General features: G+C 45.3%; 1 protein-coding gene across 5 annotated transcripts in view; it reads left to right on the forward strand.

Moving 5' to 3' along the window:
- The window catches only part of LOC138468321 (exportin-5-like), a 2,334,215-nt gene that overhangs the window by 799,390 nt on the left and 1,507,334 nt on the right, over window positions 1-27,491 (forward strand). The gene's annotated exons all lie outside the window — the stretch shown is intronic.

A 27,491-nucleotide genomic window follows, 5' to 3' on the forward strand; every position in this document is an offset into this window, starting at 1 on the left:
TTTGTTATAACACAGCATACTTTTAATTTTATGAAGTTTAAAGTATATAACAATTGAAGACCAGCATTGCCCAAGCCAAAGGTCTCCCATATGTACACTGACGCCAACCTTCCCCAGAATTGAGAAGCAATCTAACTGTGCTGTGAAGTTGATAAGTGAATTGGCCTATTATACAAGTGTCATCCATACTTGTGAGCTACACAAAGTCCTCCTTTTAGGGACTGGGTGGGTGAGGACGGTTAGACACCAAAACTACAAATTCCCACAAACCAGCTTCCTATCGTCTTGTGATTTATCAAAAATATACATATTTTAATTTTTCAAATAACATTACACTTAACAATCATATTCTAAAAAATGTTTAACAAAGACACCATACAGAATTAATTCCTATGCTTGTATGTGTATTATCTACCTGGAACACCAGTTCTTATACCAAACCCCTTCTATACCACACTGTGGGGTATATATCTTAAACCTCAGTGATGTGATTGATGCCCCTCCTGATTTCTACAGGCAACGAGGCTGTGCCAACACTCTAAACATGTGTTTCTAGAACCAGCATTAATCTCAATTTCAACACAAACATACATGAATTCATCCCTAGTATATATTCTGCTGGTTTTGTCTTCAGGGCACTTAAATCTTTCTTGTATTCTTCCAGTTGTCACGCATAACGTTACGTGCTACCAGCCATAGTTCCAATATCTCTAAAATAAATAAAACATAGACAGTCTAAAACACATGGTTGTGTAATTTATAACATAACATTTCATGCATTGAACCTGTACCAACTTCATCTCTATTCTCTAATGTCAGCAGAGGGATATATTGCATCGTGATTTCTTTGTACACCACTAGATTTTCATTTCTTAACATACAATTTTACAATACTTAGCACCTCCCAGTCTTCCTCTGGGTGCCATTGTCTATATTTGTTATCCAGTATTTTTATCACAACATTTCACCAACAAATTTTTCACGGAAATGTACTCTCTTCCCTCACCCCCCTGTCACCAGATACTTTGTGTAGGGGGTGTATACAGCCCGAAATGGTTTATGGCCTGAAATAAGTCCAGGTACTTCAACGAAGTTTACCTAAATTTGTCTTGTTCTACCAAAAGATAGATGGCTTGTGTGTTGAGTCCGCCATCAGCGGAAATGCGTTTTCTCCCACTCCCAATCCAACACGACTGTTCCTACTGCCTATTTATTGTCTCCAGCCGTGTGATTTCTAAAAGGAGAAAAAACAAAAACAAAAATGTTTTCCTGAGTTTTGTTACTACCTCATGGTAAAACTTCAAAGTTACACCCTGTCTTATTGCCGGCTTACCGGTTCAGGAGATTCCAAAGTTTGTCTTATTGGGAGGGTCATGCACAGGGAACTTCACTTCCCGGCTTGATTTTTAGTCTTCACTGTCTCGATCTACCGGTGGTCACGATGACCTACTGGAGCGAAGGAGATAGGACAAATCAGGTATGTGGATCGCGGGAGATTTACGCATTCACAGACCTCTCTATCGCTATTCTTACCTTTTGCCGGCTCGGCGTGCTCGCGGTGTGTAATCCGTATTCGAGCTGTCGTTGGTCGTCTTAGTGCAACCTGGCTCCCGAGTGCTGATGTTGGGTGGGTTTAAATGCGCCAACTTGCACTTGACGTATGCGTACGTGTACATGCAGTCTCACGTGATCTACAACCCTCTTTCTGACCTGCGCCTCCGCCATCTTGGAACGGGAGGTTGTACCTCAGGTGTATTCGTCTCGCTTCACAGATACCAAATCCTCCCTTGGTCTACACGGGCTTTCATATTGTCAAATATGGGACCAGGCCCAATTCTAAGGTTCGTATGTGGTAACAAACACAAAGGCTCAGAAAGGATACAAGTGGTGCAGAGAAACCCTATCTCAGCGCAGTTCGTCCAATTGGCCGCTATGATCACCCAAAATGGATAACTGGTCTCCCCTTGTGTATACCACGTTAAATGCGGGCCTCTTGTTTATTTCTTGATTTCTTATTTTTTATGATGGATAAATAGAGCCCATTCGATAGACATTCAAACCATTTTTGACAGTGTCTAATGAATAAATCCATTTCTGTTCGGATTGTCTGAGTCTAAGGTCTCTGTCACCTCCTCTTGGTTGTGGCAGTATCATTTCGATGATAAACCAAAACATATCGTCCGCATTGTGGTGGGCACCTTTAAAATGTGCCACCAGAGGTTTTTCAGGGACCTGATTCTTAACACAGGACCTGTGTTCACAGATCCTTTGTCTGATCGACCTCTTGGTTTTACCGATGTATAACAACCCACAAGGGCACTTTATTCCGTATACCACCCACTTGGAATTGCAGTTGGTAAAGTTTCTTAACTCCCATTTCCTCCCTTTAAGGTCTACCTCCTTCATGTTAGATGTAAGTTTGCATATTGAGCATCTTCCACAGGCATAATGGCCCACTACTGGTGGAAGTTGCCACAATGTAGACTGGGTCACTAGCCCAGTTTCTTTAGATGTCTTGTAAGTGTGAACTAGCTTATCTCGCAGGTTGGGCATTCTACGGAACGCGAATCAAGGTTTGTTAATAGAGAAATCGTCAGTGTTGATAATACTCCAATGCTTGAGTATACACCGTCGTAGATCATTGCTAATAGGGGAGTATGTTGAGACACATGTTATCTTATTTTCAGCCACACGCACCTGTGGGACCAGACAATCCTGTCTTTGGGTATTTTTAGCTCTCTTCATTGACCTACGTACAATGAAAGGTGGATAACCTCTTGCATGTAATCTGGCTGATGGATCTTTGCTATTGGTATCCAAATCTTCCCTATGGGTACAGTTTCTTCGAATCCGAAGGAACTGTCCGAATGGTAGGTTCTGTCGTAAAGACTGGGGATGGAAACTCTCAAATAACAGAAGTGTGTTCTTATCTGTAATTTTTCTGAACAGGGTCGTACCGAATTTATTGTTTATATCTTTAAAGATCTCAAGATCTAGAAACGGGATCTTACCTGTATCTGAGTTCATGGTGAATTTAATGCACTGGTCCTGTTGATTGACCCAAATGAGAAAGGATTCAAGCTCTAGTGCAGTGCCTCCCCATAACATAAACACATCATCGATGTAACGGACCCATAACTTCATGAGATGTTTAAACGGTTTATTTACTGAATAGACTGAAAACATTTCCAGATTGTCCATGAAGAGATTCGCCAGATCTGGTACAAAGGTCGAACCCATACTCATACCATGTTGTAAATAAAAAGTGTTCTGTTCAAGGAAAAAGTTATTAGTGAGGGCCAACCTAATGCATTCTACAATAAATGCCGATGGAACTGTTTTGTCCTCTTTGTTCTAAATATTTACCCATGATATTCACAGACTTCATTTGAGGGATACTTGTGTATAACGCTTCGACATCAAGGGTAACTAGGATGTCGTTGGTTCCCACATTTATGGTATCTAGTACCCTAATCATTTGTGTGGTGTCCTGAATGTACGAGCGCATGGTTTTCACGAACGGTCTTAAGAAAAAATCAGAATATACTGAAAGTGGTTCTAGAATTGAACCAATTCCTGCCACAATGGGACGGCCCGGGGGATTTTCGATGTGCTTGTGAATTTTAGGGAGACAATAAAATGCGGGTATGATGGGATGTTGTTGTATCAAAAAACGTTCTCGTCTGCATCTATCCACCCTTCACCTTCAGCATGGGTCATTAAACTCTTGATCTCCTCCTGGATTCTAGGAGTGGGATCATTAGGTAGTGGTTTGTAGAAAAGCACTCTGTTTCGTTGTTCCTTAACTTCTCCAGCATTGGATCTTTCATGGATTCACATGCTTAGAATATTCCCCGTCGTCAGACTGGGAACCCTCGGTACACATATATAGTTGTTTCCTATAGGAAAAAACTTCTGACACTTGTGTGTCCTATCCACATCTACGTCCTCTCCGGGGCCGTCCACGCATGCCCCGTAGGACGTAATGGTATAAAAGCCCCGCCCCCGCGGGTCCCGTCAGATTTCAACCATCTCCAAAGATAGTGGGATCTCCTCGCGTAGTCTCTACTTTCTAGGCTATCGTTGAAATTACTCGCTGTGTTGACCGAACGAGCTCCTGTGAGGTTATTGGTCTTACCAGAATGTCAGGCAAACCTCTCTTTCGCCCGTGCGCCACGTGCGGATTGAAGAAGGTTTACTAGGGGGACGGCCATCTCGATTGTATTTATTGCCTCCACCCTCACCATTCGGCAGACCAGTGTGAAATATGTAAAGGTTTTTCCCAGAAAACCCTGAAAGATCTGAGTCGGCGGCTGGTATTGTGGTTAAATGACGGAGCGGGAGCATACCCTCAGTCGGAGGTTGGCTCCGTGCGCAGCGTGGCCTCGACGAAAACATCGGGAGCCCCGCGCCGTTCAACCTCGTCGGAACCACCGGCGAAGAAGACTCGACCGGCGGAAAAGGATGTTCCACGAAGCCACTCTTCCAAGGACTCTTCAAAAGAATCTTCAAAAAAGACATCATCATCGTCGTCGAAAAAACAAGGAAAGGAAAGGCCAAAATCCTCCTCGGGCGATCCTCTTAGATCTGCCACGAGTAGAGAATCGGATAAACGCAGGGAGAGCGCCGTTAAGGCAGGACCGCCTAAGCCACCTGCAGGCCCACCGTCGACGACGAACCAGTCAGTGTCCTCACTTCCTCTGACGCAGTTGGTCTCCCCCGTCATCAACCCGACGATGACGACGGCGACGATGTCCTCGTCGACCGAAGTTCTGGCCTGGAGACCAGAAGTTTTTGATCTGAGGTTGCCGGACACATTACTGCAGGAACAAGCAGTGTCGATTTCCTCGAAGGAAGACGGTTTCAGGATTGCGGGCCCGGAAGACCTTGGGCTACGAGCCAAGTCGCCATCAGGAGCAACCTGCTCTCAGGTGTTTACCCAACTTCCAAACTCTCAATCGGCCCTGTCCATGGAGGTCCTGTCCTCCTTACACTCGCTGCTGAAATCGTTGGATGAAAGGCTTCCACCTGTGGCGTCGACTCCCCCCGTCGACGAACCTGGCCCGTCACACCGTCCAACCAAAACGATCGGAGTTCTGGTGACTCCAGTAGTCCAGGAGGAGGGTGAGCTTTCGGACTCTTTATCTGACCATGGGTCAGCATCGGATATCTCCCTGTCTCCATCTAGGGATCCATCCTGGGTTTCGGATGTTGAATTGGAAACACCAAAGAGCCCCACTCATCCGTCGCCACCATATTGGCGCTTTTCATTCAATGATGGAAAAGGCATGCAAGGAGTTTGGCCTGGTCCAGCAGGAGGAGAAAAAGGACTGCTTTCTATTCGACCATATGGGTAAGAATAGACGTTCAATATTCTCAATACCCATTTTAGATCAAGTCTGGAAAGAGGGTGTTCAAACCATGCGTCACCCGTTTTCTGAACCGGCCGTCAAAGGCCGCATTGAAAAGAAATTTAAAGTGCCAGACTCTACCCCGAAGTGTCTTTCGTCCCAACCTACACCTAATTCAGTGGTGTCGGCAGCGGCGACGAGGAAAGCGAAGGCCCAACACAAGTGCTCTACCCCGCCGGATAATGAGTCAAGGCGCCAAGACGTGTTTGGCAAGAAGGTTCTTTCCATGGGTGCTGCAACTGTGAAAGCAGCCAACTCTCTGGCTATTGTGGCCAGGTACGACAGGGAGATGTGGCACAGACTAGCCCCTATACTGGACCACCTTCCGGAGGAACATAGAAGAACGCCGATGTCTCTGGTACGAGAGGGCGAAGAGGCGTCGAATCATGCTATTAAAATAGCGGTGGACCTGGCAGATTCGGGCTTTAAGCAGATAAACAACGGAGTTGTTCTAAGACGCCAGGCTTGGCTTAAGTGCACCAACTTCAGGCCCGAGGTGCAGTATAAAGTATTGGACATGCCCTTCGAAGGTGACCTTCTTTTCGGAGAGACGGTGGACGAGGCCTTGAAGGGCATGAAGGAGGACTCGGATACGGCACGTTCGTTGGGTGCTCTTCAGAGTGGTAAACACTTTCGATCCTTTCGTCCCTTTAGAGGGGCATCTGGCAACTCAAGATTTTCTACACCTAGGGATAGATCTTTTGGCAGATCGGCATACCCTTCCCAACGATATAGACGCGCCTCTCAAAACTCAAGCCGGCGCAGAAACTTCCAGTCATCCAAGAGACGACTGACCTATTCGTCGACGAACAAAGACCAGCAATGACGGGAAGCACACCGTTCTGGGAGGAAGAGTGTCAAGCTGCGTCAAAGAATGGGAAAACATCACAACAGATCAGTGGGTGTTGGACACAGTGAGGTACGGACATTCTCTACTATTCAAATGCAAACCTCCAAAATGTCCACCGATACCCCTACCCCAACCACATCTGAACATTTTGCTGCAGGAAGTAGCACTTATGTTACAAAAAGGTGCCATAGATTTAGTCCCTGCATCGCAGAAAGGCCAAGGGGTATACTCAGTGTTTTGTGGTAAAAAAAGCCGAACGGAAAATGGCGTCCCATTCTCGACCTGCGCGACCTCAACAAGACCTTACAGAGCCAGAAATTCAAAATGCTCACGCTGCAGGAAGTTATCAGGTCCGTTCAAGTGGGGGATTTTTTGGCGTCTCTAGATCTACAGGACGCGTACTTCCACATTCCTATGTGTCAAAAACACAGGAAGTTTCTGAGGTTCATGGTAGGTCAGACACACTACCAATTCGCAGTGCTCCCGTTTGGTCTCAAATCCTCCCCAAGAACGTTCACAAAATGTTTGGCACCCGTGGAAGACTGGCTGGGAAAGAAAGGGCATCATGTATACCCGTACCTCGACGACTGGCTTGTGAGGGGATCCTCCTCTGCGTCGACCAATGACAGCGTACAGACCACCTTACAGCTTCTGCAACGACTGGGGTTCGCAGTGAACTTCGAAAAGTCCTCTCTAAGGCCATCAAAGAACTTAAAGTTCTTGGGTGCTCAATTCGTAACCCAGTCGGGAATAGTGAAACCTTCCCTAGACAGAAGGTCAAAGATCAATCGACTGACGAGTCAACTACGCTTACATGGCACACTTTCAGTGAGGAAGTATGTGGCGATCCTAGGTTCCATGGCTTCTTGCATCCACTTAGTAGCCAACTGTCGTTTGTTCATGAGGCCTCTACAGGAATTCCTAGCGGACAGATGGAAGCAGGCCACGGGCCGGTGAACAGACAGGATAACCGTCGACGACGACGGTATCATCCGAGCCCTCCAGTGGTGGAAAAGCGTTCACAAGCTGGACAGAGGGGTTCCTCTACAAGAACCAGAATTTCAGAATACCATCATCACGGACGCATCCCTGACGGGCTGGGGAGCACACATGGACAACCACCAAACCCAGGGCAGATGGTCTCCGACCGAATCACGCCTACATATCAATGTGCTGGAACTGAGGGCAGTGAGATGGGCCTTGAAATCATTCCTCCCACATATCAAGGGGTCGGAAGTGAGAGTGCTGACAGACAACACGACAGCCATGTTGTACTTGATAAAACAAGGCGGCACGAGATTCAGGACCCTTTCTGCGGAGGCTTCAAAGGTATAGCATTGGGCTTTGAAACACAACATATCTATAGTGGCTCACCATCTCCCAGGAGTGAAGAACGTACAAGCGTATTCCCTGAGCAGGAGCATGGCTCAGATACACGAATGGGAGATGGACACCATTCAGCTGCAAAAAATCTTCAAAAGGTGGGGTCACCCCTCAGTCGATCTCTTCGCAACGAAAGAAAACAAGAAATGCGAGTAGTTCGCGAGCAGATGGCCTCAGAAAGGATCCCTAGGGGAAGCGTTCTCATTTCCGTGGACAGACAAGTTCCTGTACGCCTTCCCTCCGTTTCCCCTTATACGGAGGACAATACAGTGGATTCGCAGATACAAATGCCGGGTCATTCTAGTGGCACCGTATTGGCCGAGACAACCGTGGTTTTCCGACCTACTACATCTGTCGTTGGAACAACCGATAACTTTCTAGGGAGTTCCGAATCTCCTGTCCAGGGACAAGGGAACGGTGTGGCATCACAATCCGGACAGCCTCAACCTGACGGCCTGGCTCCTGACTTTTCAGAATTTGGCAATTTGAAAGTCTCGTCGGATTGCCGGAGAATTCTACAGGCGGCTAGGGCTCCTTCCACTAACAAGTCATACATATGCAAGTGGCAAAGGTTCTGTATGTGCTGTCAAACGCAGCACGAAATACGGCCTTTGGAAGTAATTCCAGAACAAATTTTGCCGTATCTTCTTCACCTAGCAGAGAGTGGGCTATCCTCGTCATCCATCAAGGTGCACCTGGCGGCCATCTCAAGGTTCACGAGGAGGAGACAGTCCTCACCGTTATTCAGCGACAGGCTGGTGAAACATTTTGAGGGGTCTCTTTAGAACCTTTCCCCCTACGAAGCGGTTCCCACCATCGTGGAGTCTAAATGTGGTGTTTGCGGCCTTAATGAAGCCTCCTTTCGAAAACAATGTCCTCTTCATCCATGCAGTTCCTATCGTGGAAGCTGGCTTTCTTAATTGCCATTACGTCAGCTAGAAGAGTGTCGGAATTACAGGCATTAGTCATAGACCCTCCATATATGAGATTCTTTAAGGACAAAGTGATACTATCAACTAATCCTACTTTCATCCCGAAAGTGCTGACGGTCTATCACAAACATTCGACCATTGTTCTCCCTACTTTCTTTGCGACCCCGTCGTCGACGGCGGAGAAGGCTCTTCATACTCTTTATTTGAAAAGAGCGCTAAAGTTTTATCTGCAAAGAACGCAAGAACTCAGAACTACCAGACAGCTGTTCATCGTATATGGTCCGTCGACGAGAGGAAGGGCAATTTCCAAGCAAGGACTGGCTCGATGGGTCTCGTCGGGGATTGCTTTTAGTCACTCCAAGGCCGGGAGACCCCTACAAGGGCACCCTAGAGCCCATTCCACGAGATCGACATCCTCCTCCGCGGCGCTATGGGCAGGAATTCCTCTGACAGACATCTGCCAGGCGGCGGCATGGTCAGTCCCACACACGTTCACATGCCATTACTGCCTGGAAAGGCAGCATGCGGATGAAGTACAGATGGGAAGGGCAGTGCTGCGCCATCTTTTTCAATGAGGTAAGCCAAATATGGTGAAGCTGTTGTCTCTTACCTTGCCTATGTTGGTTTTTTCCTTGATGTGTCGGCTTTAAGTATATATATGTATATATATGTATATATATATATATATATGTATATATGTATTATGAATAAGTTTATATCAGAAAATATGTTGCTGCTTACGTGCATATAGATATATATTTGGACTGGGAGTTTTTTTGTGATGTATGTTGCATTGCATTCTCACCTCCTTCTTCTAGGATACTGCTATACAATCTATTATAAGCATGTGAATCCATGAAAGATCCAATGCTGGAGAAGGGAGTAGTTTCTTACCTGTAACTCCATTTCTCCAGCGTTGGTATCTTTCATGGATTCACATGCGTCCGCCAGCCTCCCCGAAATGCAATGTGCAGGATATGTGCATAAACAGGTCCCCCTTTCTACTTTGGAGGGGCCGAAATCTGACGGGACCCGCGGGGGCGGGGCTTTTATACCATTACGTCCTACGGGGCATGCGTGGACGGCCCCGGAGAGGACGTAGATGTGGATAGGTCACACAAGTGTCGGAAGTTTTTTCCTATAGGAAACGACTATATATGTGTACTGAGGGTTCCCAGTCTGACGACGGGGAATATTCTAAGCATGTGAATCCATGAAAGATACCAACGCTGGAGAAATGGAGTTACAGGTAAGAAACTACTCCCTTCTGCGCGGTATTTCTCTATACCCCACAGGACTACACCTCCACCCTTATCTGCTGGTTTTATCACAAAGTTGTTATCAGCTAGACTTCATCGCTAATCTCTCTTCTTTCGATAAGTTAACTTTGTGTATGTTCTTAGTCTTCACCAGTGTTAATTTCTCTAATAATCTTGTTTTCAAAACTTATGATCTCAGGGGAGACCATAGAAGATAAGGGGGTGAATGTAGACGGACGTTTTAGTCCTGTAGTACTGCTCTCTCGTGGTCTTTGATCGTCAGAGTCTTTGAAAAAATACTTTAGACGAATGGTTCGAAAAAAGTTCTGCATTTCGATTTCGGTGGTGAATAGATCTGCTTTGTTCACTGGAACAAATGAGAGGCCTTTACTCAGGACCCGAATCTCTGCTGGTGTGAGAATGTGGTTGCTCAAATTGAAGATAGGGATCACCATGTTGGTGGTCCCGGCTGCCACTGGTGCGTTCGCATCCCGTGGTTGCCTGGTTGGCGATTCTTCCCTTGTCTGCCCCGGTTCTGAAAAGGGCCTCTCTGTGGGTTACCTGTATTAACCGGGCCTGTACTTGACCCTCCGTCACTGCTATTTGACCAATTCGAAAAGGTAACAAATTTCCTATATGGCCGCCTGTTAAAGCCCTGGTTTTGACCTTTGTTTGTGTTGCTTTGTGTAAAGAACCCAGGGACGGGTATGTGACCTCTTCTTTATAATTTTGAACATCTCTCTTAAATTTCCATCGTTTTTTTGTCCATCGTAAAGGTCTTAAATTTCCCCATGTCGTCTTCAATTTTTTATAGCAATGTTTTCACATCAGGAATTACGGACTCGTCTTGGATTTCTTTCTCTAGGTCCGCTAGATCTGACTTCTGTTTTTTAGCTTCTTCCTCTGCCGTGAATATCACCAGGATAATCCAGTCCCCGGAACATTTATTCCCTACACCTACACCTGGCACATTTGTCAAGATGTTTTCTCTGTGCTTCTGGTTCCAACAAACACACTTCCACTGTTGGTACTATGAGAACTGTCACCTTTGTCCCACAGTACTGCTTCAGCTACTTCAATGTGACCTATGCTGACCCTTTACATACCATTACAGTTCAAGTGTAACTACTACTGCTTCAATACTTGTGAATTATTAGCTAGATTCTTAACCAGACATTCAACCTCTTCAGGTAGGCAAGGCATTCTTCCTTTTAAGAGCTTTCTTAAAAAGCGGTGGTCCCTTTTCCTTTTCAGTCGTGCTACTACAAGAACAACCTGCTTCTGCTTACAATACTCTTCCCTTCTAGCTTCAGTATGTTGAACCACAGGTTTTCTTCTACTTGAAGGTATTCTTCACAAGCATTTGTTTCCGCTTCTCCAGCTTTGCTCCCACCTTTCCACCAGGTATCTGCCCAAATAATTGGCATAAAAGCTTTTGTGCCACTCTCTTAGCTTCAGGCAAAAATGTGGTACTTGCTTTTCCTGCCACTTGATGTTTAACAACTTCACAAGGCAGTAAATCTTTTCTTTACCACTTGGCGAAACAGGTTTCACTTTGGATTGTGGAGGTCTACTAGCTTGGGTAATGCTTATTGCTCCTCTCCAAGGTTTTGAACTCTACTTCTTAAATTAAAATAAATGTCAATTCTGGATATAGTATAGTATAGTCTCCTAGAGGAAAACACAATGGGCACATGCAACATTTCTTTCAAATAGTTTGAAAGTTTTAAAGTTGAATAAAACCTTGTGTTCCCGTATATCGGTAAAGAATGAAGTTCAGACTTCGTTCAGGAATTGTAATTTGGCACATGCAATCTCCTTTTGTTCTAGTTTTCACTCTACTTGTAACTAGTATACAGACACGGTTCGGTGTTTGTTAATTAGGAAGCGTTCTCTCAACCTCAGTTATACAACAAACAGTCTTTGATACACCAGCAATAGGTTTCAGGTGATTTTGGCTTCTGACGCGATTAGAAATCTTGAATGGGATACGCGAGTGCTACAATTCCATTGATGGGGCGATTTCTGCAACAACCAAGTTTTCCCTGCATTAACTCTAACACAATTCGATTAAGAGCTGACTAAAGTTATTGGCAAGGCCCGCGCAGTGAACCCGAACACTGTGCTTCATTCTTTGCGCTCCTTCCCCAACTTCCTCCTCCTCCTCCTCCTCCTCCTCCTACTTCTGGCTTGCTGGGGACCCACATCCTTCTCCAGCACGGGTGTTTTCGGTCCAGCCACTTGATGTGGGAGTTTTCTCCCCACACCCTCGGCTTGCCGCCTTCTTCTCGACTCAGTCTCCTGAATTTCTCCTGCTCTGTAATCACTGCAACTCGGCTCACATGAGGAAAACTCAGCCTCTTGCACGTCTTCCGCTTCGCTGCCTCTGCAGTTGAGAGTTTGACAGAAAGGGACTCTGAGCTTGCAGGTAAAATCTGTCGTCTCCACGCTCCGGTATCCCTTCTATTCTGCCACTTGCTCATGACTTGCTAGCCTTGTGCTTCTCCTCTACCACTGCCAGCCTTCCAGTCCTCGTTCCCGCTCCTTCTACTCCTGCTTTATTGCTGGGGCCTTTAATGCCTCCGAGCTTGTGTAATAGGCTTCAGGTGGTAAGCCATTAGCTTAAATTGCCAGACTCCTGCAATGGCTACTAGGCCTAATTGCCTGCCTGCTACATCTGCATGCCTCTTCAACCCTCTTCTTCGTCCCCTACCCTCTAGAATTCTGGGACTTGTAGTTTTTTCTACAAAAGTTAGGTTTTTCAACTTCTGCCAAAAAGCCATCAAAAGGGTGGGATTAGGGGTAATGTTGAAAAGGGGGTTAATCCAGTTTTCCTGGTCTGTTCCTCCCTCCCCACCCCCCAGGTTTCTGGGGCAGACCATCTCTTCACAATATCTTGTCGAAGCCTGTTGAAAAATACAAATTCCTTAAGCTGTTAGTAGTAAAAAAACTGAAGCAGTAGTGGTATATTTGACCGTCAGTGGATGCAGTATTCTAGTAGTCCACACCAAGTGGAGTATTGACAACAAAAGTGACTGTTCCCATAACAATTGAAGTGGAAGTGAAGTGGTTGAATGTTGAAGCAGCAGTACTTTTAAGTAATCCTGACAAATATAACATTGTGACGCCAAGTAGTCGCAAAGTTGTTAAGTTGCACTAAGAAGTTATCCTGGCAAATATAGCTTTGTGACGTTCAAAACTGTAACCAAGAGAATACCAACTAGTAACCAAGAACTATATATCACTGTTAGTGGATATTGCATTTCCTTTTGCACTGTGGCAAGTCATCTTGATGAAGTGGTTAAAGCATTGTTGCTGGGATTACCATTGGTGCTATTTGGAGCAAGTGGTAAGTGGATATTTCACCAACAAGAGATTTGCTAGAGGACATTGGTCAACAAACATTTCCACTGACTTTGAATGATCAAGAAATGATTTGAGAGATTTCTTCTTTGGTTGACCACTAACTGTTATTACTTTGAATCCTGGGGAAGGGATCTTACCCAGGATATTAGGTTATTCAGAGAATGGGACTGTTATTCATATGATGTTACATTGCCATGTATTTTTTGTGTTTTTGCTGTTTCTGTGTGCAACAACGTTTGCTGTGGTTGTTTCTAGGCATTTCCCTATTAGTTCCCCTCGCAGGCTGAGCCAGTGGGGGGCGTAGTGTATTCTTTCATACAGCACCTGACATCACGTCCATTGTCTAAGAATGGTTCCGGCTATATGTAAGGGGGGAATCGACGACTATGATGAGCTGCACTACGTCCCCTGCTGAAAAGATATTTAGAGCAGCTGACACTTGACAACCATCTATTAAGATGAGGAATCTTTGGGAGAAGAATCGATTGAAAGAACATTACTGGTAAGTAATTTCTACTTCAATTGGCTTGTGTCCTCGCACGGTTTCCTTATCTTGGACATCATTCTGTGGCAGCAGCAGTCTCTGGAACGTTTTCGACTTCAGGGGGCACTGTGTGGCCTATGTATCGAGACCGCTCGACCATCCTCCTTATCTGGACCGGACGCGACATTGACGTCAATGTAAATAGTCTGCACTGTACCTCTTGACCTCAGTTCATTTTTTTCTGCATGCTCCACGCACGCTTTCTGAATACTTCGCACCTCGGCAAAACTTTTTTTTTTTCGAGAGTTACTTTTTTTCTGTCGATGCTGAAACCTTTTGGCTTCAAGCGCTGTCAAGATTGTGATGCAAAAATGTCTTGGACTGACTGTGGTGTTTTGGCTTCGGTCATTAGTCAGCCAATTGCGACTCCTTTCAGTCAATGGCACTGAAGACGCTGAAGGGGAGACTGCAAATTGATGCTTGCTTGAATTGTTAGAGGCCCAACCCCTCAAAAAGATGATCTTCCAAAGGAAAGCATAAAGAATTAGCCGATCATTCTTCTGAAAAAACTAAAAGGAGATGGTAGAAACGAAGAAAGAGTTTGCACTCCTGGAGTGATTACTAATAGTCTTTGTCTGAGTCCTCTCCAGAAAGAAAGCTAAGGTTCCCATCTAATTCCACCCCATCGATTTTGAGAAGGCAACCACCACAACCTCCTCTTTGTAATCAATGTCAAAGATTTCAGAGCCCACCGCTCTTAAAGCGAACAGGGGCTCTAGAAAAGGCTTTTGTCCAGGTACGAAATTGATGTTGAAAATTTGGAAAACTACCCAACCCTCTTTGACGGCACTCCAGTGCCTTCCTCAAATGGTCAGTTGGAGTATAGTTCCGATAAACCTTCTGTCCAGGAAAGACTTCATGTCTTCCTTTGAGGGGATATTCGATGAAGACTGAGACCAAGTCCTGTTTTGTTTGGGACCCTTGCAATTTAACCAACCCTCCTGATGAATTTTTCTCAGAGGAGGCAATTTGATTGATTCATGATTTGGCCACTGACCACAAGTATATGGATTGGATAAGTCTCCTGGGGTAGAATTGTATCCGTAAGACCACCATGCTTTTGGCAATCCTCTATACACATCAGTCATTCGGAAAGTTACTGGAGCTCTTGGTTGGGGCCGCTAATCAAAAATGTCACAGAATATAATATAGCTGACATTTTCCGATAGGGGTCCACCAAAGGAACCAATTCTTTATTTTCATGCAGCTTTAAAAGACTCTTTTTGATGGTCAACGTCCTGCTTGGGGCCAGTAGTCATGGGGCGACCTTACACTGGCAAGATACTCAAGCCTACAAACTATGGGAGTCCACACAGCCACTTCAGGGGCTAAATCAGCAGCCTACCCTTGTCTGTGTTCAAAAGCTCCCTGGATCAATGTTTCTTTCTTTACAATATCGGTTATGGCATCATTCCTGAAGGGCCTTGTAAATACATTTCCGCCAGCTCCCTTAGTTTTCCTGGACTGGGACATAAATCTGGTTCTGATTTATATATATATATTTATATATATTTATATATATATATATTTTTTTTTTAATTTTTTTTTTTTTTTATGGCAGCTCAGTTTGAGCCCATGCGTTCCTTTGCCTCGAGATGTTGTCCTATAAAAGAGCCTTATTGGATGCTGTCACGTCTGATAGCAGGGTTAGCGAGTTGCAGGCATTGTGCTGCAAGCCCCCATTCCGGCATTTCTTTTGGGAAAAGGTTTCCCTTAAGGTCAGACTTGGTTTTCTCCCGAAAGTAGTTTGAGTGCCACCTCTCCGTCCATAGATTACCAGTCTTCTAGCCTGCACGGCACCCCTCTAAAGAGGCGGAATGGTTCCACCCTTTAGATCTTAAAAGAGCCTTGAGCTTTTACGTCCCTAGGACATTGGAATTCCGAAAATCTGACCAGCTGTTCATGGCCCATTTTCTGTCTCGCAAAGGTCTAGCCATAACAAAACAGACTTTCGTAAATGGATTATCCTTTGCATTGCACAGTGCTATCAATCCACTGGTAAGTAGCTTCCTTCCTCAATCAGGGCACACTCCACAAGAGGAGTCTCAGCTTTTACAGCCTTACAGAGGGGATTCCCCATTAGGGACATTTGTCATGGTGCCACATGGTCATCCTTGCACACATTTACAAGGCACTATTGTCTGGACGTTGCCCGTGGGGCGGATGCGCTTTTTGGTAGGGCAGTGCTGTGACACTTTTTTGCCCTCATCCTAACTGCTTGGGGGATCTATCGGATGAGGAATCTGTGGGAGAAAAGCAATCCATTGAAGGGGAAATGTCTTACCGTAATGTTCTTCTATGGATTCTTCTCCCTCAGATTCCCCATCTCCCAACTTATCCATCCCCGCTCAAAAATGTCTTATGGCCGTGTGCTTCTATCTAAGCGAAGGGACGCCTGGTGATAGCTCTGAGGTGACCGCTTCTGTATGGCCAGTTGTTTCTTTTATTTAAAAAAAATCCCTTTGCACTTAACTAATTTGACGATGTTTCACCCCTTTTGAGATGCTGCCCATTTATTTTTTATGAGCTGATTAGCCTTGCCTCCCATTGTGTTTCCGCAGTGTTTAAGCACAGGAAAAGTGGGGGAAATGAGGTATGGGGTGTAGTGACGTGGTGTATATATATATATATATATTTCTGAGGCTTGTGGAATCTGCTTAGATCACATGCTGTGCATAGGCCGACATCTAGTGGAAGCTGCGGAGTATTACAGTTTGTTTTTCGAAAGTCGAAAAAGGGCGTCGACACAGGGCGTGCCAGTAATACTATCCCTAGTGTGACGTCCACTGTACCCATGATCCCTCATGCGTCTAGGATCCCCAGATTGTTTTTTTCCGCCATTCTGGTCGGAAGCACTTCATCGGAGTTCCCTGGCTTTGCCATATTTACACTTAAAACTAATTCTAATTTGCCCCATTTTCTCACCCCTCGTCGACCAGCATCTCGACGCCGAACCGGGGAGGAGATCAACGTCGAAACCCGACGGATTGGGCCTTGAGGCTCCGCCTCGGCTCGGGCCTGGGCCGCTGGCCTCGGCCCTACAGTAGGGAGAGTGGGGGGTGGTACACTTCCTCACTCGGTTAGAAACACCTTCTTACCTACACACACTTGCCCGCTGCCCACAGGCGCGTATGGAGGGTACGCCCTTTCAGTTTTGCCCCAAGTGTAATAAAAAATACCCTTGGGTAGATAAGCACGCTACGTGCAACCTTTGCCTGCCCAGAGACCACCCCGAGGCGGGTTGCAGGGCCTGTAGCAGGTTTAAGACATAAACTCTTAAGGACCGCTCCACCAAGCGTTGGGCCCACCACGCCAAGCTAGCAGCTATGGAGGCGGAGGGTACCTTCAGCGACGGCAGCGACGCCGGACTTTCGGACGGCGAGGGCACCAAGGCGTCGAAAGACAGCCTAACGCACGTCCCCGGCCTCGGAAGGTCGTCCGTCCCGGCGACTATGGGGGAAGTCCCCCGGCGACAAGAGCGTTACACATACACACACTAAACACAAAAAACCCACCCGAGATTCGACGTCGTCGAAACCTCGGAAAGGGGCACAAAAGGAGCGGGAGCGGTCCGAAAGGACGTCCTCTGGGCGGTCCCGGTCGAGGTCGCCGCACGACGTCAGGCAAGCCTCCACACTTGCACAGAGTGCCTCGCCCATTAACATCACGGAAGATCACTCGTCCGGAGACGAACATGACTTCCATCCCCAGCCCACACCCCAGGGAAAGGGTACATCTCTTGGGAGTGAGGAGGGCCCAGTTTCGAAGCCTAGTTCGAAACACAGGGATTCCACATCCGATCCTCGACGCCAGGCGTCGAAAGATAGGGGAAAGGGTAAACACACTTCCACCCACGGGGAAGGGGGTAAGCAACAAAGGAAACAACCCTTGCAATCCCCCACAACAATAGAACTGACTTCCCCGTCCAAGTCTTCTCAGGGACAGTCCTTAGAGAGTTCCAGCAGGGTCACCCCAAGCTCTAAACTCTGGTCATGCGAGGACATTGACAGAGTAATGTCAAGGATGTCCTCCTTAGCAAATTTCTTCGAAAGACACCCTGACCAACTACTAGCTTTAAACCCTCCGGAATCTTCTCCCTCAGGTTCAAGGGACCCTATCCCTTCAAATAAAAGGCCCCGGGTCGAAACACCAGTAAAGGCTTCAGAACCCTTCGAGGTCCAACCCTATTCTTGCCTTTTCCCTACAGGCCAAGGAGACTCTTCCCTTATAGAGGGCCAGGATTTTGAGACACCAGAAGATCTCGCAGTGTCAGACTATTACGGGGAGGACGAAGACGAGGATGAGCCAGAAAATAGCCCAGATATTTTCAGAATGGACTCACCAGTCGAAAGGGAAGCCCCAGTGTCTGATTCCCCAATAGATAATCAGCCCCTCCTAAATGAACTGCTCTCTCGGGCAGCTAACCACTTCCACATAGACACACAAGGTGTCCAAGAAGAGAGGGACTTCGCGGAGGAACTAATAGGGGAAAGGAAGACAGTAGCCCAGACCATTCCCATCCTGAAATCTATTCAACGCAGAATAGCACCATCCCTTGTCAACCCAAACTTGACAAGACCTGTAAACCCGAGAGTAGAGAAGCTGTTTAAAGCAGCCCAGTCGGACCCTCTATATATTAGAGGCCAACTTAAGCCAGACTCTCTAGTCGTAACTAACACCCGCAAGAGAGCTGGAACCCCATTATCTTCCTCGGAGGCTCCCCCCGACAAGGAAAGTAAAAAACTCTATGGTTTTGGTAGAAAAGTAGCTTCCACGGCAGCCTACCAAACCAGAATCGCGAATTCCACCACACTGTTGGCCAGCTACAACTGCCATCAGTGGGAAGAAGTGGCAGCACTAATAGATTCCGCTCCCGAACCCCTTAAAGGCCAGCTAGCTCGCATTTGTGCAGAGGGAAGAAACGTCTCAGGCTGCATTTTAAAAGCAACTTTAGACGCCGCAGACAATGCGGGTAGAATTATAGCGGAGGGGACTGTCATCAAAAGACATGCTTGGTTGAGGCAGTCGGGATTCAGAGCGGAAACACAAGCTGCACTCTTAGACAAACCAGTGGAAAGTGATCTCCTGTTTGGAAAGGCAGTCGAGGACGCACTAAAAAACGCTAAGGAGGAATTCGACACCCTCAAATCCCTTGGCCAGTTAACTACAAAACCACCTAACCAAAGAGGGAACGGCAATTTTCGTCGCCCCCGCGGCCAAAATTCCAATAGAGGTAATAGCTATTCCCACACCCAGGGTACACAGTGGAACACCAACTCACAACAGTCTACCCAGGGGTATGGTAGGGCTAGTAGAAGAGGACGTGGTAGAGGCAGAGGCAGCCCCAGTAAAGGAGGCGGCACGCCTCCACCGAAGCAGTGACGCTCATTTCAGGGTCCCTTCCCATGCAACCCCAGTAGGGGGACGAATATCCAGCTTCACCCAGGCATGGGAAGGGATAACATCCGACAGATGGGTGCTGTCGACAGTATCCAAGGGGTACTGTATAGAATTACTGCAATGTCCCCGAAACCACCCTCCAAGACAAAAAGTCCACTCTTTGGAACATCAAAAGATCCTCCTCGAGGAAGTCTACAATCTGCTCCTAAAGGACGCGATAGAACTCGTCCCAGGACACCAGGTAAACAAGGGTATCTATTCAACTTACTTCCTTGTGCCAAAGAAAGATTTAACAATGCGCCCAGTATTGGACTTACGGCCTGCCAACAAGTATGTCAAGCCCCAAAAATTCCGTATGACCACGCTACAAGAGGTAATCCCACTCCTAAAAAAGGGGGATTACATGGCAACCTTGGATATGAAAGATGCCTATTTTCATATTTCCATGCTCCCGGCGCATAGAAAATACTTGCGCTTCAAGGTGGACAGTCACCACTACCAATTCAAGGTACTGCCCTTCGGGATAGCTTCAGCACCAAGGGTATTCACCAAGGTACTGGCGGTGGCAGCTGCACACCTACGCAGGGAGGCAATCCCAGTGTACCCTTATCTAGACGACTGGCTCATAACGGGGGAAACCCCAGGAATCTGCAGATCAAACATTCAGAGGACTATCGACCTCCTCCACGAATTAGGCTTCTCTATCAACGAGAAGAAGTCAAGTCTGGTGCCAAGCACCTCAAAACAGTTTCTAGGAGCGATCCTAGATACTCGGAGAGAATTGACCTTCCCTTCGGAAGAAAGAATTCGGAATATACTTCTGCAAATTCCGCATTATCAGTCAGGTCAACAGATAACAGTACGCAAAGCTATGCGGTTACTGGGCATGATGGCGTCATGCATTTACCTGGTCCCCCACGCGCGTCTGCGCATGCGTCCCATGCAGGAATGGTTGGCGAAACAGTGGTCTCAGGCAAGTGGTCAGTGGGACGATCTAGTGGTCGTTTCGCCAACACTCGTACAAAGCCTACACTGGTGGACAAGAGAGAATCTCGCAAAGGGGAAACCCTTTTACGATCCCGAAGTACAGGCAGTGGTTACTACAGACGCATGCCTGACTGGTTGGGGAGCTCACCATCTCCACCACACAGCGCAGGGTCTCTGGTCTCACTCAGTAGCCAAGAACCACATCAATCTGCTAGAGCTTCTGGCAGTATTCCGAGCGCTGCAGGCGTTCGAGCCCCATCTACTGAACTTGTCGGTGCAAATCAGGACGGACAGCACGACAGCCATGTTCTATCTGAACAAGCAAGGAGGGACTCGTTCGCCAAATCTGTCCAAGCTTGCCCAGAAAATATGGATATGGGCACTCAGACGGAACATCTTCCTGTCATCGCAACATGTTCCAGGGGAGCTCAATTCCCTAGCGGATGCTCTAAGCAGAGACCCCCTCCCAGAAGAACACGAATGGGTCCTTCACAGAGACGTAGTAGAAGATCTCTTCTCTCAGTGGGGTTTCCCCACTATAGACCTATTCGCCACAAGCGAAAACAAACAATGCCCAGGATTTGCATCCAGGTTCCCCCAAACGGACTCCCAGGGGAATGCCCTGTGGATGAACTGGTCAGGGAGGTTTGCGTACGCTTTTCCACCAACTCCTCTCATCAGGAAGGTGGTGTGCAAGATGAACAAGGAATCAATGACGCTCATCCTAGTTGCTCCCATGTGGGCGAGACAACCATGGTTTCCACACCTACGCAGGATGGCGGTGTGCGACCCCATCAGACTCCCAGCCTGGTACAACCTTCTGTCCCAGCAACAAGGTCAAACACTGCATCAGGAACCCAACTCTATGAACCTAGCAGCATGGCTCCTGAAGTCATAGAGTTTGGACATCTCAAATTACCACAGAGGTGTATGGACATTCTAAAAGAGTCCAGGAAACCAAATACAAGACACTGTTACTTTGACAAGTGGAAAAGATTCGTTATCTGGTGCCAGAATAAACAAATCAACCCGGTTGATTGCACTCCTTCCAACGTTGTAACATACATGCTCCACCTGCTGGATGCAGGGTTGGTCTTTAACTCTCTAAAAGTACACCTGGCAGCCCTCTCGGCTTACACCACATCCCATAACAGGGTCTCGTGGTGGAAAGTACCAGTGGTTAAAGCCTTCATGGAAGGAGTAAAGAGACTTCACCCTCCTATTTCGAACCCACCACCAGGATGGGACCTCAACGTGGTGCTAGCTAAGCTCATGGGGCCCCCCTTCGAACCCATGCATAAAAGTAGTCTCAAACACCTGACTTATAAAACGGCCTTCTTAGTAGCCATTACCTCCATAAGAAGGGTCAGTGAAATTCAGGCTCTGTCAGTGCAAGATCCTTTCTTTACTATCCACAAGGACAAACTGGTTTTACGCACACACCCTAGGTTTTCACCTAAATTCATATCCAAGTTCCATGTAAACCAGTCCATCGAGCTTCCGGCTTTCTTCCAAAACCCACAAAGCTCAGCTGAGGTGAAACTACACACCCTAGATGTGCGTAGGGCGGTCTTATACTATGTAAATAAAACCAGACCGCTAAGGAAAACAGATCAACTGTTTGTCTCCGTAGCTACAGGCAGAGAGGGGGATCGCGTCTCTAAGGGCGCTATCTCTAAGTGGATTATCAACTGTATACAGCTGTGTTACTCTCTTTCTGAAAAGACTCTGCCATTTACACCAAGGGCCCACTCTACTAGAGGCATTGGGGCCACTCTGACTTTCATTGCAAATGTTCCCCTCGACACCATTTGCAAAGCAGCTACTTGGAGCTCTATTCACACTTTTACTCAGCATTACTGCATTGACACTCATTCCAAGACAGATACACAAGTGGGACAAGCGGTTCTAAGACACCTGTTTGCTCATGACCCTTCTCACATCCCACCTCCTTCTTCTGGTACTGCTCGCTAATCTATGCACAGCATGTGATCTAAGCAGATTCCACAAGCCTCAGAAGGGATACATTACTCACCGTAATCGTATTTCTGATGCTTGTATCTGCTTAGATTCACATGCGACCCACCCTTCCTCCCCTCCGAGAGAAGGCGCATGGTTGCTTGTAGTCTTACCTTTCTGTCTATCTGCTTGGTCTATCTGTACTCACGCTACTCCTCATGCTACCTCATGTCAGGAAAAACACAATCTGGGGATCCTAGACGCGTGAGGGATCATGGGTACAGTGGACGTCACACTAGGGATAGTATTACTGGCACGCCCTGTGTCGACGCCCTTTTTCGACTTTCGAAAAACAAACTGTAATACTCCGCAGCTTCCACTAGATGTCGGCCTATGCACAGCATGTGAATCTAAGCAGATACAAGCATCAGAAATACGATTACGGTGAGTAATGTATCCCATATATATATATATATAACGCCCGATGTAAAGTCTGGAGCCGACATTCGAGCACAAAGCAAGACGGATCGACGACTGAGTCGAAGTCCACTACTTCTGTCGAAAAAGTTTCTGAGCAGCAGAGCTGGATGGGGATATCTATCGGATGAGGAATCTGCGGGAGAAGAATCCATAGAAAGACCATTGTGCTAAGTAATTTCTTTGTTCGTGGACCATTGCTTATTTGCGGTCTATTCGGAGAACTCCGGTCTCTCCAGTGTCTTCTGACACTTACTGGTTCTTCGCAGCTCTTGCCTGCGGGTCTCCCCAAATGGGAAACAAACCTCCAGTTCGCCGGGCACGTCTCCATACACACACACTGGCTTCTCTGCTCTGCTTCACAAGCGGTCTGCATCCCCTCTTGTCCAGGCAGCTTCTGCAGCTCCAGCTGCATCCAGGCTTCGGAGTAGACAGCCTTTCTCGTTCCTCTGCTGTATCGCAGCGCCTGCTGCCCGCTTTCCAATATGAAGGCTCCCGGTCCTGCAAAGTCCCTTTTTTTAAATTTTTTTTTATTGTATGTAGTTTTATTAAAACCTTTACAATATATAGTGAAAAACATACCAATATCATACAAAATTGGCAGATATCATTTAAACATAAAATCCTGAGAGAATCAGTAGCCATGTTCCCTATAGATGGAAAACAATATGAAAACATGTATCCTATACACAAACTACATTGAAACTTTAGAAAATGAACAGTTAATTTGGTTTGTGGCAAGAGAATCGATAGACAATTATAAGTCCTCTCCATTCAAAATACATTATGCAAATATCTCTGTGCAAACTGCAATGTGGAAAGATACACTCCTTTAAAACTTGAATCAAGTAATTCATTATTGGTATAAAGGAGCAAGACAATAGAAGTACAAAATAAAAAAACTTCTTTTGGTTAGAGAAATGTGATTAGCCTTTTTATACAGTTCAAAAGAACCTGAGTTCCTCAAAATTAGCAACCATACATCTTGGGTAACACTATGACTCAATATAATCTCGGTATTGCTTGCGCACATTTCTATTCAGGATTTTGAGTTCTATTTCAATAATTCGGAGCAACTGGACAAGGGCAAAAATCAGTGGTTTATGAATTCCTAACATCATTCTGGCCCATAAATAATAATAGGAGTCCGTGAATGCAGGATTCACAAACTTATTCAGATAAATCGTTCGTGGAACCTTAAAATGTGAACATTCCAAGATGAGATGTTTAAGAGATTCAACAGGACAATTACAATTTGGCAATCTGCATGTATTGGTGTAGAAAAAGAAATTATGTAGTTACTGCAAGGCACTGTTTTCTTGGTGTATTAAGCATATTCTGTAAAAGTTTTATATGTGCTTAACGATTCAGTAGAAGTGTTCCAGTCTTTTTCGTATAGTTTTTTCTTTTTTTTTTAATATAGCCTGGTCATTGTGTTAGATCTAATTGTGTAACACCCAAATCTGACAGTATATTATTCATAAGTTTGTTGAAGGTGGTTAAAGATTTGAGGCTTTTGTATTATCTAAATCTAAGAAGTTCTTTGGGGTTCCAGGAACTTTGTACAAGTACATAATGACCGCCATTTTAAGCGGCTTGCCAGAGATAATAGACCAAATTCATAACGGATCACAGCATTTGGAATGGACAAAGCCAGATCTAATGTTTTTCATGAGATGTCCTGAAAGCATACGGACATATTCGTAGATATCAACTAAGGATATGTCTGTACAATATAGGATGACCACCTCCACTTAGAATTCAATAAGAGGCAAGATTGTATATTTACAAAATTTGTTAAAGATCAGCCTCATTTGTGAGGGGAGGGGTTGAATTTTTTCATTTAGTATATTTGTCCAATGCTTAAAAGATTGGAAATTGCTCACAGTATAACCTAAATAGGTCATAGTTGTACATATCTCAATCAGCACCTTTTCGATCGTCCAAGTAAAGTGTCTAATTCTTTTTTCTCCAGCCATACAAATCTGCATCTTAGTTTTCTCTACTCAAATTATGGTCTTTGGCAAACTTTGCAAACGAATCAAGTTTCCTTTGGCGGCCCGACAGAGTGGTGTCAAAGAGGATGATGTCATCCGCAAAAGCAAGCCAATGTAATCGAGTTGTTCCAAGCCTAACCACATACATCTCTGTGGATGCCCATTGCAAATCTAAGTCACTAAGGTAGAGATTAAAATTGGGCGCCCCAAGGGTGCAACCCTGAGTCACTCCAATTTGAATTGGAATCTGAACTGTTAGCACCATTTTATGAGATTCTTATTTTGTAAGAGGTACCTATGTGTAGCTTCATGATCCATTATTAGTTCTTTGGGGGTCCCAAGACTAGTCATTTTGCACCATAGAACCTCCCCGATGAGTGTCAAAAGCTGAAGACATGTCAATGAAGGCCATGTATACAGGGCTAGAACCGCAAAGTTTGGTTTTTGCACGGAGATGAGCCATGATTGCTGCGTTTAAAGTTGTACTCATCCCCTTGTGAAAGCCACTTTGGAACCTTGAATAAAGGTCATTGGAAGCTGTTTTTCAAGGAGGTATAAAATTAGTATAGAGAATACTTTAGCAGCAGCGTTGGTAAGTGCAATAGGCCGATAATTTTCTGGACAAGAAGGATCCCCTTTTTTTTGTGAATTGGGACTATAATTTATAAGATTCGGGTACCATACCAGTGGTTACAATGAGGTCAAATTTAGTTTTCAATACTGCAGCCCATAAGAGAGGATCTGTTTATATAAACAAGGAGGAACACCGTGAGGGCCAGCAGCTCTAGACATATTTAGTTGGTTAATGGCCCATATGATGTCTTGAGATTATATTACAATAGTAGGAATGCAAGTACTATTTAATGAATTGAAACAAATATCCTTAAATTTAGAGGGAAGACTAAATTTATTTTTAGTGTATTCCACCCATGTATCAGCAGAGATGTAGAAGGTATAAGTGGTGTTGGGTACAGCTGTCTTAATAGCTTCCATATTTCTTTGGTGTTATGAGAGCATATATGATTCACCATCTCAAGATTCTTTTGATTAAAGTTCGCAATATGGAAATATTTCAACTTGTTTTTATAGGACTGTATAATAGACCTATTTTGAGCTAAATATAACTTCACAGGAATGTCAATTTTTGATACAGATCTAAGATCTCTGTTCCTAGAGAGTTTTAAAAATGAGATTCTAGGATCGGAAAGATGTTGGCTCTGAACTGTATGTTCTTTTTTAGTTTCCATCTTATGAGCTATGATTTTTTTTTTAAAACCATTTCGGAAATCACATCATCAGAACGTATCAGAGAAAACATCAAATCCTGATTGCTTTAGGAAGTTCATATGTTGTGATACTAAAAATGAAATATGCAAACATGTGCTGGGATTCACTGCAAGGATAGTTTAGGTCTGTCCATCTCAAGAAGTTCCAATTGTGGGTTAATTGTGTGCATGGGCATCGGGTAGGCAAGAGTAAGTTGAATAATTGCATGATCACTAAGATATCGTGGTAGAATTGTCAAGTCCACGGCCAAGTGGATAATTGAATTCGAGGTCCAAAAGAAATCGATCAGTGATTTTGCACCACCTCCTTGTCTATGTGTGTAAAGGGCCTATCTCATCAAAGGGCACTACACCAATGTTCCATTCAGTTAGGTAAGAAACCCACTGATTCCCCCTGGTAGCTGAAGTTGATTTCACGACAGAACTATTGTCTCCCAATGTGGAAGGTTTAGTATGTATGCAATCAGAGTTGAAATCTCCTCCAATGATAATATCAGCGGAGGGGTAATATAAAACGTGTTCTAAGATCAAATCAAGCTCGGTAAACCGATTCCTGCAACATTTTACAGATTCCAGTAAAGTTTTATCAATATAAGTGACCAATGGATTCCCATGCAAGGTCAGGGAAATCACCATAAGGTGGTCCGATGTAGAATTACTAGAGCATCTGATTGCATTACTAACTCCAATTGCTAAACCTCCTGATAGTTGACCCAATGCAGCTCTGGTAGCATTAACACAGAACATTTCATATCTGTGCAGTTCAGATCAAGCCATTTTCATAGTTTCCTGAATCAAGATCTACTAAACATAACCACTGAAGCATCGTATTTGGGAGTCTCAATACATTCACATCTAAATAATGACTCAATGGTGCTAAAAAGTAAAAGGAAATGTAAATTCTGGTCTGCCCAGGGAGCGGCTATTAATAAGAAATATGGAAAGTTCAGTTTGAAACCAGCAATTGCTTTCTATAAATCAAAGGTCATTCCAGCACTAATCTTTGGTGGAGAGGCAATGCTGGGTTGTCCATATTACTTATGGTCCTGGTGCGAAAATGCATATTGGACTAAGGTCCTAATGATACCAAGAAGTACTCCGACTGCTTGCATTAGATTCTAACTTGGCTTAACATCAATAAATGCGAACATAGTATGGCAAACGCTTAATATATACAGGAAAGTATGTGGAGCTGACAACTTACTAGATTTCAAAATCCTGAATACAGTAACCCAAAGATCAACAGGTAAATACATTTTAAATGAGTTGAAACAATCTGAAGGGGCCCCTGAGGGACCCTCGGATGTGGAAACAAGGCACAATCACCACACACGAACTGATACGCCAGACACAAGGTTGTATTCCCAAAATCTAGGGTTTATTGCAAAAACGAATAGCCTCAGTTGGCCAAATGGTCCCACGCCCCGCGACGTGTTTCTAACATACCTCGGGGTACACAAGAGAGCGAAAATCGTATATCAGTTACATATATACAAAATGAGCATCTTACAATCAGTAATGACAGATTTGACACATTCGATGCCACCCCTAATTCATTCTCTTTGAAGTGGAGGCGATGATTGACCATGGTGACGAATGACACTTTAGATCACCATATTTAGTAACAGTTTGCAATCTCG

The sequence above is a fragment of the Ambystoma mexicanum genome, chromosome 4q, assembly GCF_040938575.1.
Source record: "Ambystoma mexicanum isolate Mex_15411 chromosome 4q, UKY_AmexF1_1, whole genome shotgun sequence".
NCBI classification, from domain to species: Eukaryota; Metazoa; Chordata; class Amphibia; order Caudata; family Ambystomatidae; genus Ambystoma; species Ambystoma mexicanum.